Source organism: Lygodium microphyllum, chromosome 25, assembly GCF_053477565.2.
Source record: "Lygodium microphyllum isolate KBCC chromosome 25, Lygodium_microphyllum_v1.1.10, whole genome shotgun sequence".
NCBI lineage: Eukaryota > Viridiplantae > Streptophyta > Polypodiopsida > Schizaeales > Lygodiaceae > Lygodium > Lygodium microphyllum.
The window spans coordinates 8,028,890-8,051,206 of record NC_141159.1 but is presented as its reverse complement, the minus strand read 5'-3'; positions in this window follow the sequence as shown (position 1 = coordinate 8,051,206).

The following is a 22,317-nucleotide window of genomic DNA, read 5'->3' as shown; positions in this document are numbered from 1 at the left end:
GGTGGGGCTTTGTACTTTTTCACTTTTATAGGTGATGTCACAAGAAAAGTTTGGGCTTATTCTCTTCTCAAGAAAAGTAGTATATTGGATACACTTAAAAGCTCTTAGTATTTGCAGAAAATGAGGCATGCATGAAGCTTAAGTACTTGAGGATTGATAATGGTGGAGAGTACCCCACACATGCATTTATGAACTTTTGTGCAAGCTGTGGTATCAAGAGAGAGTTAAAAACTCCTAAGAGTCTTTCGCAAAATGGTGTATCAACATGATAATTTAGGAAAGAGTCTATAGTATGCTCCTAATGCTCATCTCACTAATGGTTTTTGGGTTGAAACTATAAAGACAACAATACTTTTGATTAATAGGTCTCCAAGCATACCATTGGATGGCAAGATACTAGAGGAGTTATGATCTAACCTAGTTGTGATCACTTGCTTATTTTTTACCATTAGTGATTTATACATATGTCAGAGAGAGAACTAGGGAGAGAGAAAGAGGAGAGAGAAAGACTGCAGAGGAGAGAGAAAGACTGCAGGAAGAGAGAGAAATAGAGTGATGAGGAGAGAGAAAGACTAGAATTGGAGAGAGAAAGACGGGAAAGATGAAGAAGCCATGGAAGCTTGGAGCAAGAAGGGAGAGAAAGATTGTAATTGTATTGATATGTCAAAAAGATGTGAAAAATTACAACTTCTCTCCTTATATACCAGTGTCAGTGTGACATGGCATATTATTAACATTCTAAGTATTCCCAGCTTCTTACAATCCATCCCTTCCCAAAAGTTTTTGTCCCCAAAAACAAAACTAGAAAGAGCTAAAGAAAAGATGGATAGAACAGAGTACTACTCTGTTTTACAGCTTAACAAATAGGGAATGAATGAAGAATTTATCATTACAAGGGCTGAATTTGAAGTACGAAAAGTGGACCCTGCTATATACATGATTTGAAGAACCTTAGAAGCCATTGGAGCCATAGAATCTTCAACAAATAGTTCCAGAAGAAAGTAGACAGCTTGCTGGAATAACAGTCCCTGCTGGACCAAATCAGCCATAACTTTTGATAGAAGTGTCCAAATGAAGTGTACCACATATCAAAACGAAGCTCTTGAAGAGTACTTTAAGCTCATGTAGATAGCTCAATTCTGAAAATGAAGTACGACAAAAACTGTTCTAAAACAGCGTGCTGTCCTGAACCAGTCTGCACCAATACTAGCTCCATAAGCAATAGGCTTCAGCCACTAATGTATCCTTCAAGTATGGATACTCATCCAATATTGAATTAGGTCTCCAAGAAGCCTCTTCAGAGGGTAAACCTCTCCATTTAATCAAATATTCCACAATAGAACGTGATCGAAGCTTCTTTTCACGCTGACCTATAACAGCCTCTGGGATGTACTGAACAATACCATCTTCATCAATAGGTGGCAGCTCATCAACTAAATCCACTGGATCACCATAATAGGGCTTGAGCTGACTAACATGGAAGACGTTATGAATCTTTGTAGAAGAGGGAAGCTCTAGTCTGTAAGCCAAATCTCCAATCCGCTTAAGGATCCTGTAAGGGCCATAGAATCTGTGGGCAAGCTTATTACTGGATCCATCTTTCAATGTAGAATACTTGGATTTGGGCACCTTCAACAAAACCAGCTCTCCTTCCTGGAACTCTAAAGGCCTCCTCTTCTCATCAGCATACATCTTCATCTGATCTTGAGCCTTCCTTAGATTCACCTTGCATTGATGAAGAAGGGTCTGCATTCTATCCAACTCTTCCTTCCCATGAGGGTTGATCTTTTCGTTAAAAATGACTGTGGGTAGGGGCACCTTGTAACCATACAAAGCCTCAAAGGGTGAAACTCCTATGCTCGCATGAGTGGAATTATTATAAGCAAACTCAGCCAGGTGTAACCAAGAATCCCATGAGGTTTGGACATCATAGCAAAAATGGCGAAGATAAGTCTCCAACCATTTATTAACTCTCTCTGTCTGTCCATCAGTTTGGGGATGATAAGCCGTAGATGGAGCCAACTTGGTACCCATAGATGTAAATACCGCTTGCCAAAAGTTACTCATAAACTTTGAGTCCCTATCATGGACAATCACCTGCGGTAATCCATGCAATCTGAAAATATGCTCCATAAACTGGTTGGCCACCTGAGAAGCAGTAAACTGAATTTTTGTTGGGATAAAATGAGCTGCTTTGGTGAGTCTGTCAACCACCACATAAATGCTATTCCACCCCTTCTTGGTAGTAGGTAAGCCAGTGATAAAGTCCATAGTAATATGAGTCCATTTACCCGTAGGAATAGGCAATGGCTGCAATAAACCTCCTGGCTTATGGGTGCTATCCTTATTTTGCTGACAAGGCATACACTTCATAACGAAGTCCTTGACATCTTTCCACAGTCCTTTCCAATAAAAGCTCTTGCTGATCCTGTCATAAGTCTTGAAAACTCCCAAGTGTCCAGCTAAAGGCGAAGAATGCATCTCCTCCATAATTTTTCGCTTGAAAGAAGAAGTAGAGGGAATAACAATCTTGCCCTTCCACCAAATAAGACCATTTTTAAGCTGGTAGTGCGAGTTTTCTTCCATGAGACCTTGCTGTAATTTCTGAAAGATTTGGCTGAATTCCTCATCTAAGAGATATGCCTCTTGTAGCTCTTCAATCCAATCACTATGTAATTCCGTCATGGCTGATACTTTGCAGGCCCACATACGAGAGAGAGAATCAGCCACTATGTTATCTTTGCCCCTTGTATGAGTGATGTCAAAGTCATAATTTTGTAATGTTGCTACCCATCGTCGTTGCTTTGGAGTAAGATTTGACTGAGTAAGGAAATACTTGAGTACGCGATGATCACTATGCACTCTGAATCGGCTGCCATATAAGTAATGGTGCCATTTCTTGATTGCATGCAGAATAGCCAACATTTCCTGATCATAAACATTCATGGCCATCTCCTTATCAGTAAGCTTACGGCTTTCAAATGCAATTACTCCATGCTCCTGAAGCAAAACAGCCCCAATGCCACGGCCACTAGCATCACATTGTATAGTAAACTCTTTAGAGAAATCCGGGCATACAAGAATAGGAGCGGAGGTAAGTAATTCCTTTAACTGGTTGAAGCTGCTATCTGCAAGAGAATCCCAAAAGAAAGCCTCTTTCTTCAACCTGTCAGTTAAAGGGGCTGCAATTGCCGCATAATGCTTTATAAATCTGCGATAGAATGAAGAGAGACCAAGAAAACCTCTAAGAGAGGTAGTAGTAGTAGGCGTTGGCCAATCTTTTATGCATTGCACCTTCTTGAGATCAGCCTGTATTCCTTTTTCACTGACTATATGTCCCAAGTATTCCACTTCAGTCTGCATGAAAGAACACTTCTTCTCCTTAGCAAAAAGCCTATGATGTCTCAACACATCAAAAACCCTCCTCATATGCGACAAATGATCCTGAAAAGTCTTGCTGTAGATCAAAATGTCGTCGAAGAATACCAAGACAAACTGAAAGAGGAAAGGTTGTAGAATCTTATTCATCAAGCTTTGAAAGGTAGCTGGAGCGTTTGTAAGGCCGAATGGCATCACCAAGAAATGGTAAAGCCCACGATCAGTCCTAAAAGCAGTCTTGACCTCATCACCCTCTCTCATGCGAATCTGATGATACCCTGATCTCAAATCAATCTTCGTGAAGAATCGAGCCCCCTTAAGCTCATCAAGCAAATCATCTATCCTGGGTATAGGATACCTGTTCTTCACTGTTATCTTGTTAAGATCCCTGTAGTCAATGCACATTCTGAAAGATCCATCTTTCTTTTTGACTAACAGGACTGGGGATGCATACGGTGAAGAACTTGGTTCAATGAATCCCATTTCAAGAAGCTCTTTGATTTGCTTGGCTACTTCCTCTCGTTCACATTTTGATAGTCTGTAAGGTGGCTTATTGATCGTCTTTGAGTTGGGTTCCAAATCAATGGGGTGATCCACCGCTCTCTTAGGAGGCAATGAAGTAGGTACTTCAAATAGATCTCTGTACTCCTCAAGAAGAGCTGTCAAGGCTGGATGGTTTGCTGAATTATTGGGCTGATCCTGTGTTTCTTTGTTCAAATGCAATACAAATATCTGTGAGCGCTTCTTGTACTCTTTCTTGAGTTGTTGAATGGTGATAAGCTGAAAATCAGATCTACTAGGGATTCCCTGTAAACGGATGAGCTGTCCATTGGAGAAAAACTCCATATATAACTGTGAGAAATCCATAGTAATCCTGCCTAAGGTCATCAACCAGTCACAACCAAGTACAATATCTATGGGCCCCATTTCCAAAGTGATCAGGTTTACTTTGACTTCAAAATTTTCAGCCATCAGCAAAGAAACCTGTGGACAAATCTGTGTGCTGATTTCCTCTTCACCATTAGCCACTTGTACTCTAATGGGCTGCTGTAAGTCGGTGGGAACACAATTCAACTTGTACAAAATGGATTTATTGACAAAACTGTGGGTACTGCCACTATCTATCAGGATGAACACTGGCTTTCCACATATGCTTCCCTTCATACGAAGTGTATTAGGGTTCTTAGATCCCGTCCAAGCATCCATAGAGATAGAACAATTAGTGGCAGCAGGCAACTCATTACAAAATCCACCAGGATCAAATGGAATATCACCGCCTGGATCAAAAGGAAAAGAGTCAGATGGATCATAGAAGTACTCCTGTCCACCATCATCCTCGAAATCTTCATTTTCAGCATTGATTGGGACTGCATTAACTTCATCTATGTCATTTTCAAGGTCCTCAAGAACTAGCATACTCTGAATTTTTGGCTTGGCATTTTTGTATACACACTTTGAAGCATGGTCAGGAGTATACTTTTCTCCACACTTGAAGCATAAGCCTTTGTCCTTTCTTTCCTTGTAAAGATCCATGGGAATATTTCTAGAATTTGTATTGGCTGAAGTAGACTTAGGCTTATTGTCACCTTGCTTAAATTCAACCTTTGGACTGTTTGCTGTCCTGAAATTGCCTTGAAGCCTAGAAGCATTAAATGGGGGATAAGTTGGTATCCGTAAGCTCCCACTAGGCATATGGTTGCTGCCATAATTGTTACCAACTTGCCCTTGCTTTAAAACAGTCCTTGGCTGTCCATAACTTGGCTGAAATGAAGACTCTTTCCTATACTTCCTTCCAAAGCGCTCTGCAAGCTCAATAGCCTTGAAAAGTGAAGTAGGATTTTGCGCCATAACATCAGCTGACAAGGATGGTTCCAAACCATACATGAACTTGTGTAACTTGGCCTCATCACTGATGTTTTCCACATACATGGTCAAGTTGAGGAATTGGTTTGTATATTCCCTTACACTTAGGCTCCTTTGTTCCAAGTTGTACCATCTTCGTTCTAACTTCTCTTTCTCAAGAGGTGAAACAAAGACTTCAGCCATAAGTGCCTTGAAAGCTTCCCAATTCTCAATAAGTACATTCTCTTTCTTGATATACCTCCACCAAGTGTGAGCAAATCCTTCTAAGTGCAAGGAGGCAAAGTGTATCTTCATAACATCAGTTTTAGGAAATATATCAAAATAAGACTCCATCTTAGAGGTCCATTCCTCTAATTCTGATGGTGAAGATGACTGGCCATTGAATTTGGATAAAACAATTTTGTCCTTGAATTCTCTATCATGGAAGGGTTGCTGTCCCAAAACTGGCTGATCAGAATTTCCAAGTACAGAACCCCCAAAATGAGATTGAAATCTTCCAACAGGTGGCTGAGAATTACCCTGTAATCTTCCTGTTGGTAAAGCACCCCTAGAATGCTGTGTATGCAGTCCAAAAGCTTGAGTATTGGCACCGTTCAAACTGCCCAAATAGTCATCATGCCTTTGTGAAGCTTCTCCCACTTCATATTGACTATTGGGTATGCCTCTTCTTCCTATGATTCCATCTCCATGACCATTTTGGTTGGATGGCTGAAGTGGAACTGAAGGATCAGTATTTGAACAGGCCTTTTCATTAGCTTCTTTTGATGCCACTTGTAATTGTAAAAGTTTAGAGACTTGTGCCATGAGTAGTTCATTGGACATTACCAATCTATCAATGGAAGCCTTAGTCTGATCAGTAGATTGAACCATCTGATCCATTCTTGATAGCATGGCCTCATGTCGCTCTCTATGCCTTAGTTCATGGGCACACAAAGTATCATTGAGCATGCTAATTTCTCCTTGTTGAGGCTCTTCAGGGTTCTCTTGAAATGTGCTTTCCATCATAGAATCCCTGATTTGCTGTGCATAGTCCTCCTGGACCTTATTTTTGCCTTTATGCCCTGCCATAATAGTGCAGTCCTGCAGTACCCCCTGTCAGTAAAACGGCTATAACTTTGGCTAGAAAACTCCGATTGCAAAACTTTTTTGTGCGAATCGAAGCTTACAATGCCCTCTTCGAGATGAGCTATAGCACGCTATAACAGGTTTAGGACAGAAAATTCTGTAACTGACTTTCAGAGTCTGAACTGTCCAGTCCTGCACCCTGTTTAGACCTGTAAGTGCCCTGTTTTGACCCTGTAATGCAAGAAAGTAACCTCCAAAGGCTACCAAACCCTGCAAAGGGGTATATAGGACCTGTGGGTACCCTGTAGTACCTGCACCTGTACTTCAGTATCAAAGGGTGTACCTGTATCCACCTGTAAATACCCTGTGGGTAACCTAAAAATGCCCTGTTTTACCCTGTTTTACTCCACTAGGTACTTGAGTCGTTGGAAAGTCTTCAATCTTCAATTCTCCACTCGCTGTACCTGTGTGAGGGATAAAACGGCAGGACGGGCTCCCTACACGGGCTCCGAATCACCGGGAGGTGGGCAAAGTTCCCCCCGGGTCGGTTGGTTGCACCCCTTCGGGATCTTCGATAGTGAGGGAGGGTCACCTCTCTTTTGTCCCACTATCTCCCCCGGCATCCACCTTTTTCCTCGGTGGGAATATCAACATGGCAGAGGCTAGTGTACTAAGCAATCAGCATGATATGCATTTGGAAAATATTCATTCAGCCTTTCATGAGATGCAATTGATTGAGATAAAAGAACTTGAGATGGAAGAAGGGTTTTACCTATGCAATTCAGTGACTCACTGATTGCTAGTACTTACCCTTTACAATTTTCCAATTTAGGCAAAAGAGAATCAACCAATCAATTGGATTAGAGTAAGCAAAGGAATCAATGAATGTATTCAGTCCATAGGATTCAAATGTTATGCTGAAATCTCAGATTGAGGCCCTTCATTCACTGATTGAAGCTAATATGCATTAGACAAGCATTGCATTCATGAATAGATGAATTCAAGCAAAGGTTGGCTGAGAATTTGATGAAAATGTTCAATTCTTTAATCTCTCAGTCAAATGGCTTAAGCTCAGCAATTGGATTAATGAGAGAGATTAAAAATTGAAGAGAAATACCTTGACATGGCTGAAAATAACTTGCCAAATGCTTGATAGGGCTCCCGGTTGTCCAATGTTAGCAAAATAATCCAAGAAGCTTGCTTATCTGATGGTAGAGACCAATCTTGAGGCTTCAAATGCTTGAAATTGAAGCATTAAACCCGTTTCCCCCAAATTTTTGCTCCATTGAAGCTCTTGATCTTCAATCTTAAGCCATCCCGTGCTTAATCCTTGCAATTTGTTGAAGAATCCTTGCTGAAATGATTCCACGGGCCAAAAGGATGAAGAATCTTCAAGAAATTGTCAAGAAATGGAAGCTTGGGCTGAAGCTTTCATGGCTGCCCATGGACTGTTCATGTAGGGTTTCAAGAGAGTGAAAAGCTGAGAAATATGGTTCTATTTTGGAGTAAACACACCAAAACCTTGAAGGAATCACTGCCAATGATGAATTAGAAGCACCATAGCTGAAGATTGGCTGAGAACTGGAGGAGAACAGGGCTGGAAAAATCAGCGCAAATTTCGGGCTGCTGTCCAGGCCACGTGGCAGCTTCTACAGGGCATGATTGGTACTCCACTTGTTGCATTTGATGTCTAGAGTGCCATTATGCAGGCCATTGTTGATGGAGAGCAAAGATCAGTGAGAAAAGAAGAGATCTCAGCCAGCAAACTCCATGAAAGCTTGGGCAGAGCTTGAGGAAAGAGGAAAGGAAGACCTCTTTTGAAAAGTAACTGTAGTTTAGTCTCTAACTAAGCCCGGTTAACCATTCTTTACCCTAGTTACCTCCATTTTTGCATAAAATTTGATGACGTCCAGCCATTTAAGCCTTTACCCGCCATATCTGACCTTGAATAACTCCAGATGTAGTCATTGCTAACTGTAGTTGTCCTGCAGCACTCCACTAGTCACTGTCTTGTACCATTTTTGTCTGAAATTGGTTTTGAAATAGGAAAATAGGAGTGAAAATGGAAGAGAATAATGGATCAAAGACTGAAGCTCTGATACCACTTGTCAGAGAGAGAACTAGGGAGAGAGAAAGAGGAGAGAGAAAGACTGCAGAGGAGAGAGAAAGACTGCAGGAAGAGAGAGAAATAGAGTGATGAGGAGAGAGAAAGACTAGAATTGGAGAGAGAAAGACGGGAAAGATGAAGAAGCCATGGAAGCTTGGAGCAAGAAGGGAGAGAAAGATTGTAATTGTATTGATATGTCAAAAAGATGTGAAAAATTACAACTTCTCTCCTTATATACCAGTGTCAGTGTGACATGGCATATTATTAACATTCTAAGTATTCCCAGCTTCTTACAACATATACCTAGGGACAACCGGAGTAAGATTGATCTTCTCTAAGAAATATGTTTTTCTTGGCTATGGAGAGTCGGTGAAATGGGCTATCGCTTGTGGTACCTTGAATCAAAGAAGGTGGTATACAACCATGATGCCATCTTTAATGAGGGTAAGATACATAAATAGTCTATCATAATGGTTGAGATTCACAAAGTGATATTTTAGGAGGTGGAGCCCCAAGAGGAACACCAAGAAAACTAAAAAACTACTACAAGAAAACCTACATTGTCACACCAACAAGCATTTTCTTCAGACTTTCATCAACCACAAGAAGAAAAGAACACCGATCTTCACAAATCTTCTCGCAACATCACATAGTAAATCTCCCATGGATTTATCACAATAAGAAGAAAAAGAACACCAATCTTCACAAATATTCATGCAACATCACGTCGTAAATCTTCAGAGATCTTCATGCAACACCACATAGTAAATCTCCCACAGATTTATCACAATAAATCTTTAGCATATTCTTCATATTATTCATAGAAACTATTTAAAGAACCATAATGACACAAAGGAATGCTCAACTTTGAATGGATCTTATCATGTAGTATTCATATTTCATCATCTTCATAGTCTTTCTCTCAATGTCTCTCATAAATACAATGTTTTTCATAGAAAATTAGCTATCTCTCATACTCTATCTCTCTCACATGCACTCTCTCTCAATAGTACATTGTAATAACAAGGAATAAATCTCAATAATTCTCTCTTGGTTGTGGATACCTCTCCCAAGAGGTATGCTTGATATGAAGAGTCACTAGAGCCACTATAGTGTCTCTTGGGAGCTCATTAGTGTCACAATCACTTCAATCTCTTTAGTTCAAGTCTTCTTTAGCTACTTTTTTTTCTTTTTTCAAGCTATTTTGAGCTTGTATTCTTCCTCTTCCAAAATTACAAAACATTCCCCAAGCTAACCATCCATCCATTAGAACACATACACAAGCAAACAAAGGCTTACAAACTAGATACCAAAGCTCTATAGAACACTACTACTGAAGGTCTACATAAGGCATAAAAACCATATAGCTCAAATCAGAACCACTTCAAACCATAAAAAACCATTCAACATACTCTCAATCATTTCTTAAAAGATTCATTCACAATTTCAACTTCACATATAGAAAGCAAACATACAAAAATAGACTCTATCTAAACCAAATAGACATATTGAGAACCTATTAGAGAATTATATCTCAACCCAAAACTATCGTGAGCTTCTTAAACCTACTCAATCCATCTCAAAATACTCCAAAACACTTCCAACACATTCAAAATCAATCAATCCATCACAAAATCAACCATTTAGCTCACAAAAACAACCAAAATTAGTCAAAAAAAAGTCAATTTAGTCCTCAACATATCCCCACACTTAATCGGGGAGCGTCCTTGCGACCTTGAAACAAGGAAGAATACTAAGCCCAAAAAAGTAACTCAATATTTCTTTCTCAAGCATCAATCAATCATTATCCATGAACCAACCTGAAAGGAAAACACCTTGATGCATGAACCAATTCATACCTTACAACCAAACAAATCAGTAAAGGATACAAGAGGTTTTTCCATTCCTTCGCAAGTCTTCAAAACTTTAGCAGTTCCATAAATCAACATCTTCAAATATTTTATGCTTTCTCGAACCATATCTCCAAACCCACACACAAACACATAATGCATAGAAAATGACATCCCAATAGGGGAAAACAAAATTTCATTAAAGCTCAATTACCAATTAATCCAAAAAGAAACCATTAATGAAGATGTTCTCTTTTAAAGGCTTGATGATTTTAGAACCTATACTTGGAAAGTGATTCATCCACAAATATCTTGGGAGGATTTTGAAAGAATTGCAAACAACACATCCTCTCCATAAGAACAAGATATTTGCTTGGAAGACAAAGAGTATGGAAATACAAGATATCCAATTGACAGTGATCAACATCCAGATTGGCATCAATACACAACTTTGATACTAGGTTTTGATCATTACAAGAATGACAATGCATGTATAGGATTATTTTGCAAATAATCCTATACAAATTGGGCCAAATAATTTAAATTATTCAAATTATTTTACATTTAATTCGAATAGATTGATGATAGATTTGGGCAAATTGCAAATAATGCTAATACCCTTGTATAGGAGTCTGCCAATCCCTTAGAATCAAAGGCCAACTAATCTGAGGTCCTATCAATGAATTAGTTTGACTCCACCCTCTATGTCTCTATATCTGTAAATAAAAAATAGAGTGACTACTGGCCAATTGAGGGGGACTATGAATGCAAGATGTGGATGGAGGGAAAGGAACAAGCATCAAGGTATGAAGGGATGGATAGGAAAATTTATAAAAAGAAAAAAGAGTTAAAGATGGAGATTGAGGTAATTTAAGTAAGTTGAATAAGAAAGGAGTTAGAAAATACGTTGGAAAAGTGGAAAGGAATGTGGTAACAATGGAGGACAAGGAGAAACATGGGAGAAGACACGATTTACAATGAATGGGCAATAAGTAAGGATAGGAATTTGGAGAGCATCTTGTAGTTGGAAAAGAAGAGAAGAAAGAACATGGGGAATCGATTGAAGTATGGATAAATAAGAATCAAATATGTGGGCTATCTATTGATAATAAATGAGGGAAGGCACTGATGGACCTATAATAGATCGGCGATTGTAAGCTTCAAAGAAGGAAGTATCAAAAGGGGATTGTTTAGAAACATGGGCTAAAAGTTTCTCCTTCAGTTGGTTAGTATTTTGTAAACATGCAAAGGCTTTCAATTGTCTATGATTCAATACAATAGACTCTATCATGGAATGCTAAGAAATTTCAAGACACATGCCTCTACTTTGGAAGAATAGGCTTGAAAAATCTCATCCATTTGAAATTCCAAGTATTGCACATAAAAAGCAGCTTGCAAAATAACGTGTTCCACATACAAAGACATATCCTCATCATCTAGAATCAAAAGATCGCCTCTAACATACATATAAGACATCAGCATGGTGTTTGGTATAACTGAATCTACAAAAACCATGCGGGCAACCTTTGCGAAGAGATCCAAGGACCAAGCACAACTCCATATGTCCTCTAGAGGATGCAAATCCATAGTCGACAACTTCATATAAAAGGCCAGCTTTTGTTATTGATAGTGTAGAAAGAAAGAATGATTTGGTGGGATGTATTCCATAAACTACTCAAAACAAGACCACAAAAGGTTCATTCTGGATTGAAGCCTTTCCACTTTAGCTTGGAATAAAGTACACAAAGTTGTATTACACTAGAGAGCAACCAAGTCTATAGTTGATAAATATGGTACTAATGGTACATTAGGACTTGGAGGAATGACTGACCCAACTATTCTTTTAACTCCTCAATCTTGGTATTTTGATGCTCAACTATGCAATTTGCTAATTTGTAACTCGACTGTTTGGGTAGCAATTAAAGCCTTAAGCTTCAGGGTTTCCTTAAAAATATGATATTTATTCTCATTGATAGTAGCTACCTAAGCCTTTGCTTCAATCAATTGGGTTTGCAAAGAGGATATTTTCACTTTTTGGGCTTCTAGCAATTTAGTTTGTGACTCCACTTGTTTGAAAAGATCGGAAAGAGTTTCCTTAGTAGAGGCAAGCATAGAAAGAAGAGTACAACTATTGAACACCAACTGTAATTGATATTTCTATGGAACTTTGAATATCCTTACATAAAAAAGGAATGGCGTCTCTTGCTACTAGGTGATGTAAAGAAGAAATTTATATGTCCAAACTACCATCTCTATGGGCCCTAAATAAATTGGTAGCTGTAAGGCATGCAAGAAGAAGGGTACTGTCTAATGTAGCAGGGATTGATACTGGAGGAACTGGCGTAGGAATTGTTTCAGATACACACTTTAAGCGCTTCCTCTAAACGACCAGAGGAGGAGGAGATTCATGATCTTGAGGGGGATAAGACTAGAAACTTCAATAGGAGGGGGAACCATTGGAGGATTTTCACGAGATAGTGGAATTTCCTTTACACGGGTAGAGTACATCAGGAAAACATACTTGTATGCAACTAATGGCTTCATGAGATATGCAAACATACAGGCACCTTGATCCCCGTAGTATCAAGAAAGAAAATAAAAATATATGCACACTATAACCCTTGGACGACATCAGCGCGACCATCAAAAGATTAGAAATTTAACAAACTTCACCACATGGACATGACTAGACCAAGACAAACTGTACCTGGCAACAAGGACTAATTAAGAGACTGTGTCACCCTCATAACCACGTATCACATTCATGATTAGATGAAGGATGTGCAGTATAGATGGATTTAAAGTTAAAGGTAGGTGAATGTTACAAGTTATTAATAATAGTTGAATTATTTTATTAGGTGATCAACCTTTAAAAAAGACAGTGATTCATTTTATCCATTAAGAAAAATTATTAAGTGTTCACGATACATTAAACGAACTCCGAACTTTGAACTCACACTCTGAAGGTCTCTAAATGCATATTCATTTTTACCAATTACTGTGTGCGGAGTACTTTTTTTGGCCAGCATGTGTAAGAGTGATGGGATGACTTGTTAAATTATTACGAATTACAATGTGCACATTTAGCACATGGCATGCATGTAATGCAAACTCAAGTTGATTTTATTTTATTTAAATGGTGTGTGTTCAATGCAGATACATGTGAAAAGGGTGATAAGGCAATTCATTTTAGCAATTAAATGTAGTTTGTGGTGACAAAAAAGAAAAGAATATCATGATACTTGTAGGGTGTGTGAATGCACCCAAATTTGAATGAGCACACGAAAATCAACTGATGGAGGGAAAACCACAGCTATGAAGCAATCCCAAAATACAATCCAACCAAGCCAAAAATTTATAGCAGATATTTCTCTAATTTTTATTTGATTTTAGTGGTTGTTAGATTTTATTGCTATGAAAAAAATAATAAAAATGTAAAAAATAGATCATGCAAAATTTTTGAATTTTTTTAAATTTTAAGAAAAAGTTTTAGCTATTTCAAGAATTTTAATGAAAATTTTACGTTTTTATTAGGTTTTTTTTCTATTTTCTATTTACAGTTTTTACCTTACATGCATGAGCAAAAATTGCAGTGAATTATTGGGTTTATTGGGATTTTTTGGAATTTTTTTTAGATTTTAGTTAACTTTTTATAGTTTATTTAGATTTTTAATGTTTTTATTTTTAAAGTAATTTAAAATTGTAGAAAGGCATGTACCTTGCTCTGCTACATTGTGCATGAGGATAGGAGCAGCTCCATGGCATGGCTAAGATACCACACACATCCTTATGTGTGAATGGCATGACACACCCATGATCTAAGAAAATCCTTGCATGCTAACAGGCCGTATAACGAATGAAAAGAACACGAACACACAGGGACATGTGCGACAGAGGGTCTCATAGGGGGGTCAGAGGTGGTGTCGAGTCGAGGGGAAAAAATGGGGGGAAATGAGGGTTAACGAGGGAGGGTGTGCTTACAGGGGGTGGATGGGAAAGGGGTCTAGGGGGTGTTGGGGGAAGGGTGGTGTGTTGTGGGGGGAAGGGGGCAAGGAGATGGTGGTGGGGTAGGAGAGTGGAAGGAGGAGGAGTAGTGTAGGAGGGAAGAGGCGGAGGGGATGGGGGAGGAAGGAGGAGGGGGAGGTGGAGGTGGAGGAGGGAATAGAGTAGGGAGAGAAGGTGGGTTGGAGGAGGAGGATGAAGAGGAGGAGGAGGCAATGGTGGTGGAGGGGAAGGGGTGCAAAGGAAGGAGGGACGGATGGACTAGGCGCGGCATTATGGTGGGTGGTCATGGTGGAGGAAGGAGTGTGGGGAGGAGGAAGACAAGCATGCGATGCGACTAGGTGGGGCGACAATGACCAAGGCGGACATGTGGGTGGTGGCATGCATGCATAGAGGCAGGGAGTGGCAGAGAGGGCCAAGGGCAGTGGGTTGAGGGGTAGGTATGGTGGTTGGGCAAGAGGGTGAAGGGAGGGATGGGAAAGGGAGAGGGAAGGTGGAGCTGGGGGAGATAAAGGAGGAGAAGGGAGGAACAAAAGTAGAGACGGTGAGAGAGAAAGGAGGAGAGAGAAGAAGAAGAAGAAGAGAGGGGAGAGAGAAAACAAATGGGGAGGGATGTTTGTTTTTTAAATAAAATATTTTTAATGGTTATTTTCTTTTTTCTTTGTTTTTTTCAGTATAAAGAAAAATGTTAAACTCCTCTTCCCCCCTCCCATGCACAAGCAAGGGGTGAGGTAAAAAAAATTTACAGAATCAAGAATGAATGGAAAGGGAGAAGTATGGCGGGTTGGCTGCTGTAAGACATCAGACCTGACGGTGCGCATTTTGACACGAAAACTAATTATGCATTTAACAAGTAGAGCCATGGGATAAAAAATTCACAAAAATTTTGATTCAAAAAGATTTGGGCATCGGATTGATGTGCAACAAAAAGGAAAAGTGGGTAGGATGATAGGGGAAAGAGGATGGATAACACGAACAATATGTCTAATATAAGAAGCAAGTATTCACATGGAGAAATTTAAAAAAATTCACCCAAAAATAGGATAAAAAACTACTAACAGAAAATTCGTTTGTCGAAATGGAGTGCAAGAAAAAGAAAAATGTCCAGTTTGATCAAACATATATGGCTATTAAATCAAACCACAGATCTAGTGAGAAATCTAGGTGTTTACATGAAAAAATGACAAAAATACACACGAAAATCGGGACAAAAATTAATTTGAGACAGTTTGTCAATCGAAACATAGTGCAACAAAAAGAAAAAATGTTAGGGGAGAGGTATTCGACAGAGTTCTCTAGTCAGAATGTGGCTCCGGTGGCAAGAGGGTACATTTGCATGGCAAATGTCAAAACTACATATGAAAACATAAAAAAAATTAAAAACAAGAAATCTAAGTGCCAGACCGAAGGGAAGAAAAAAGAAAAAATATCAGGTTGGCCAAGTGGCTCAAGGCTATCTAAGCAAGACACCATTCTGATGAGAAGAATGCATGTTTACATGGAAAAATAGCAAAAATCACATAAGAGAATACTCGCAAACGCAGAAAAATGAATAACAACCAATCCGTGCATTGAAATGATGGAGTGTCAAAATGAAAAATATTTGAGAAAAGGGAAAGATAATGGGTATCAGGTCAAAGTGTAGTTCTGGAGTGTGAATGGTGCATCCATATGAAAACACGTTTGATTCGGGAATTTTTTTAAAAATATTAGTAACTTCAGAACCATTGCTTGGAACAAAGGGCAGTAAAAAAGAAAAGTGTCAAGTTCAAAGGGACAAATAGGACTGTAAGGTTAGATTTCAATTTTGGGTAATGTAGAGTGTATTCACATAGAAGAATGGTAAAATGAGAGAGAAGGGCTAATTGTGCAAGAAGAGTCCCCAGGGACGGGGTGGGGAAGAATGGTTGGGTGGGGAAGAGACCCAACAGGGCATAGAGAAGAGATCACATCATTCAAAGATCATATAGTGATGTGTTCATGAATATATGTAGACGAGACGCATAAGGACACATCCCCACACTTAAAACCTTAATGGATTGATTTGGCTAATTGGCAAGGGCCTAATGTAGTGAACCCTTGCATCCCCATACTTAAATCATCACACACACACACACACACACACACACACACAAGAAGTAGGACCATCATCGATATGTTGGGGTTCGGAATCATTCACAGGAGGTACCACAGCTCACCACAACATGTGTCTAACATGGTAGGGACCATGCCACAACACCCAGAGAGGAAGTAGTGTGGTTGATGGAGAGCCATAAAGTTATCGATGACAAAGAATGTAACACTCAACTCAACAAGCGCTCATGTGAGAATGAAAGATTAGCCTCTTGCCCCACAACTTACGTCACTCAGAAAGGAAGGAAGGGAACCCATATCTCGTTCCATGGCTTACGTCACTCAAAGAGGAAGGAAGGGAACCCATATCTCATACCTGGTTTGAGAAATCGACAAGGGAAATGGTGCAGAGGGAGTATGCCAATGTGCACATTTGATAGTGCATTAGTGTGTCCTAACCCATCTGGCATAAGTGTGAGAAGGCAAGCCAGGGAGCCTTGCAATGTAGCGCACAGAGCAGAGTGATATGTCCTATGGTGATGGTAGAGGCCCGTCATGTATGTGCATGGGAAAACATAAATGTACCTAGTGCAAGTGTCATAACGTCCCTCAATCTTCACCTCTCAAAGTTGATTGAAGAAAAAATCCATCACACTCGTCCCCCCTTCTGTCTCACACTCTATTCATAGATACAAAAGGGAAATCCATACCAACATCCCCATCCGATTAGGATGAAAGCTCATATTACTCAAGGTTTATCGATGAAGAGTGGCTTCCGCTTGTTGATGATGTCAAATAGTATCTACTGATGAAGAGGTATATCTAGGGAGGTAGCCAACAGATCAGGAACTTGAATTGCATGTAGGAGTGGTTGTCTATTGTAGGGGTTAGATGCAACTATCAAAGCACAGGACATAGCACACCAAGGGAGGCAGCTTTCGAATTACATCTTGGGGATTTTACTGTGAGGAGTCAATTGTTCTGGATTGCAGGGTGTTGCCACATTTTTCACAAGCAACTTCTTGTCCAAGGGTGTTTGCCACCTTTTCTTGGCACGAGGCCTCTTATGACAGGGAATTTTTTAATTTTTTCCCATAATAGTTTTTATTATGTATTATTATTTTTTGTTTGTTTTTTTACTCTTGAGGGTGTTTTAACATTTTCTTGAAGAGTAGGTCGGCATGATAGGGATCAAACCCCTTTTCTCTCATGACCTTTTTTTTTTCTTTAAGTAAATGGCAGAAATACCATATATCAAAACCAATGTCGCTATATTTATTGGATTGTCACGACCTAAAATGGGTCTGATACTGGCTCTATGGCTTTAGACGGGGGCCTCCTATGCTCACCAAACCACCCTCATGGTCTCACGGTCAAGAGCATCTAAAGGTTACACACTACTCTAAATAAATAACGCATTTGTATTGATTGCAGTCCAATGGTTCCCCTTCCCAAATCCAATAGAGTGAGTATCCAAAGATATAGGTTATCAACATCTCGATTTATATACACCAAGAGCTTCCCCCACAACAGAATGATGTGGCTCCAACGTCTCTCTTACACCCTGGGGATTGACCCCAAGATGCACCGTCTTACACATAAAATATGAATGTAACATAGTCCTCTTATAATATAATCGCAACGATCCAAGAGACTGTGTATATTCATCACTAAATTGATTTTCCCAAGATATTGAACTACCCTACAGCAAAGGGGAATCTTACACTCTCAACATTGGTCGTCACCTAGACATACAATTGCAGTGCATCTACAAATTTATATTTTGATACCATATTTTGATTGCATATGCAAAGTGTATGGCACTCTATGTGCTCAAATAACTTAACTAAAAACCAACCAATGTGAAGTGCATAAAAAATCTTGTTATGATTTCTTTCTACTAGTGTTGTATTGCATTGCTAAAGAATAGCACCAATCTAACCCGTGCTATGGAATCTCTTAAAACTTATACGAACCACAACCTATATGCTAAGATGTGCAAAGAAATCAACGACTTAATCAAATGCCTTTCCATTTTAGCCCCACATCCCCTACCATTTATATTTAGATTGCTTGCACAAATATAGGGAGATTTTGTGGTAACTTTTCATAGAAATGAGCCCTAAAGTACGTACTTTAATACATAAATAAAGGCAAATTGAGATAAACCCTTATGCTTTACCTTAATTATACATTCACAAATGTTTTCTTAAATTTTCATACTTTTTAATGCATAAAACCCATTTTTCTCTAAAATTTTCTCTTTATTTGACTATTTTTCATGAATTTTTCCATTTATTTCAACATAAATTATTGATTTTTCCAAGTTTTCTGATTTATATGAATTATGTGAAGTGTGATTCATTAGCATATCCACTTTCATGCCATATGAACATAATTCGATCTCTCTAAAACCCAAAAGCCAACACAATTTTTCATTAAATCTCGTGTTTTGAGTTTTGCAATTTCATCGTTTTTAATATATAGAAAAGAAAATGAATGAATTTTTACAATTTTAGACATTAACAAACATATTTCTCATTGCAACCATTTTTCCATTATATGCGTTAACAATTCATCATAAAAATTAAATAAAGATAGCTTATTCAAAAATTTGCATATGTATGTCTTGTATTTTGAGGAAATGGAGCTGTTGACGCTATTTTCTAGCCTACTAACGTATCCAAATTACTCTATATATGTGCCTTTACACTTCTAAATCATCGTTCATCTCACTGATTCGTCAAATCAACCCTCCCTCTCTCTCTCTCTTATAAACAAGCATATGAATAAGGAACACAGAGGAGAGAGAAAGACTAAAATTGGATCTTATTGATTACTACATTATTCTTTTGAGGATTGAAGTGATGGAGAGCAATAAATTGATGCAAGTTAAGTCCAAGAGGAGGGAGATGATGACAGCTAAGAAAAATGCATTTTTTAAATGGAAGAAGGGGTGCTGAAACTCCCCTCATCCCATATCTCGTGAGTATTTTGTGGATTTCCTCTCTTAATCATGGTTTAAACAACAACCTATAGCTTATCTAGTTCAACTTTTGGTTTTTTACACTTGCCCGAAGTGGTTTTGGCCTGGTTGAGGGACAAATGCTCTTGGAATTGCAATCTGATTGGAAGACGACTAGCTTTCTGGTATCAAAAGCTATCACCTTGGCCTCCGTCACATGCTTTTTGCCTTTCGAATCCAATAGCTACTTCACAACACCAAACCTTGTAGCCATTAAATGGGAGTTCAAATGGATTTCGATTGATGAACGGACACTTGCATTGGATTCATGGCATCAAAATGCTTCTAGGTAAACTCCAGCTCCTTAATCCGTAATCATTTCATTTTGCACTAAAAATGCCTTTGTTATGAGTCTCGATCTCTTGTTGCACTTAAAGTTTGGCTTTAAAATTTTCTCTTATGGATTGAATAGGAGGGTAACTAAATAGAGGCAAGAGGTGGAGGCGAGGGCTAAAAGCATGATGCCACATTGTCAGAATGAGAATGATGGACATGAGAAGTAGTAAGAAGCAATGTCCAAAAGGGAGAGAGACTATCGGTTGTGATTATCATAATCCCTAGGGAGGATAAAAATTCTTCAAGCGGTAACCATTAATTAGGAAGGGATTGTCAGAGGCATCAATGGTTTGCACTTGGATAGAGCCATTAGGGTTGAAAGTGAGTACCTTATAGGGGCCCATCCAACACTATTGGAGCTTCCTTGGAAACTTACCAAAGCATGAATCATAGGTGAGGACTAGGTCACCTTCCTTGAATTATTCATGCTTAATGAAGTTGTCATGGTAAGCCTTTTGTTGAGTCTGTGTGGCTTCCATACACTATAAGGTCATCCTATGAGTCTTGTCCAAACATTCAAAGTGTAGGAAGCAGTGCTATAGGGACTCGTCATCTCCTAAGTGCTCTATGAGGGTAGTTCTAACTCAAAGAAGACAAATTCTGTGCCTTACACCAATTAAAAGGTGTTTATCTTCTAGCGGCCTTATGGGAGGTTTTATATGTCTAGAGGGCCTCTATAAGTTAATCATCCTAATCACAGTGATGTGCAACAATCGTCCTCGTTAGGATTGAACAAATGATGTGGTTGGTAACTTTGACTTGGTCGTTGACTTTGGGGTAGTAGGGTGTGGACTTGTGGTGGAAGACCTTGTAAAGCTCTGTTAGATCTTCCATAATCTTGTTCAAAAAGTGAGCGCCTCTATCATTGACTAGCTTTAAGGGACTGCAAAAATAGATGATGATATTCTCATACATAAACATGGTTATGTTGTTTCGGTCATCTCATTTGAGAGCTTTGGATTCACACCACTTCGTCACATAATTCATATATACTAAGATGTATTTGTTCTGCTTTCTTCTAGTTGGAGGATCAATTGGGCTCATAAAGTCGATGCCCCACTTCTCGAATGGCTTTAGGGAAAGGATAGGCTGTAATGGCATGGCAATGGATTTGGTAGGCTTTTCCATCCATTGACAGGCATCATGACGCTTGTAATAGTCATAGGCTTCTTTATGCAGTGTAGACCACCAATAACCTGCGAGGAGTAGAGCCTTTCTCGCCGTCTCTTCTCCCGTAAAGTGTTCGTCCCCCACACGGCTTGTCATGGCATGCTTTTAGCACGATCCCAATCTCATCTCCCACAACACATCTCCGCAACACTTCATCTTTGCCTCTCTTGTACAAAGCACCACCTAGCAAGGTGTAGGGGGTTGATTCCAATAGAAGCTTCTTCTTCTCTTTGCTAGAGATGCCAAAGGGATATTGTTCTATGGCCAAGAGGTTGGCAATGTCTACATACCATACGGTTACTATTTCGACCAAAAACAACCAAAGAAGCATCTAAGAGGTCTAGATCATCCTACTCCTCTTCTTCAATCTGAGGGATCTGCAATAGATGATCGACCAAAACATGTGAGCGATTCTACTTGGTAACTACTTTGAAGTCAAACTCTTGGAACATGACTAACCATCTCATCATTCTACCTTTCACATAAGGACAATGCCTCATGATCCACATAAAACTCGAAGTGCATTGATAATAGGTAGTGTCAAAGCTTCTCTAAGGTAAACACCATCACCAAGCACTCTAGCTCTGCCACACTGTGTAATTCCTTTCTCGATCAATGACCTTATGGCTTGTGTAGTAGATAGGCTGATCCAAATTGGAGGAGCATTTTTGGCATAAGATTGTGCCTAAGCCTTCGACAGATGCATCGACATGCACATGAAAATCCTTTGTCCAATCAGGAGGTTGCAGGATGGGTGCTTCAATTAGACACTACTTTAGAGTGTTGAGAGCTTCTTCACAATCATCTATCCAAATGAACTTTGCATCTTTCCTTAAGAGCTTGTGCATGGAGATACATTTATTGCAAAATGTGTAATGAATCACCTATAGTAATCCACGTGGCCAAGAAATCCCCTCAATTGTTTGAGGTTACTTGGTGCTTCTAAAGTTACAATCTTCTCAATCTTGGCAAGGTCTATTGCTATTCCTTGTGCACACATAATGTGGCCCAATAGAATGCCTAAAGAGACTCCAAAGATGCATTTGTCAGGATTGAAGGAGATCCCATACTCTCAGAAGAAGAACATATAATTATAGATTGTCGTGTCAAGAAGGTTGATAAAAAGAATGGCACCCTGAGGATTAAAGGAAAAGAGACAGCCAATACGACTAAAGTAGAGTTGGGGTTATTTATAGCGACCATTGAGAAAGTGTGTTCCTCTCGGTGCAAGAAATATCTATCACTGACTCATGGGTATTGGATAGTGGTGCCTCCTATCACATGACCAATAAGAAATGTCTATATAGTTCTATGAAGCCTCTACAAGAATCCATCACTGTGATGGTTGGGAATGATGTAAAATGCCCTGCTGTGAGGGCACATGTATTATTTCCTTTGTTGCTGCAAATGGTGAACTCAAGAATCTTTCAAATGTGTTGTATGTTCCA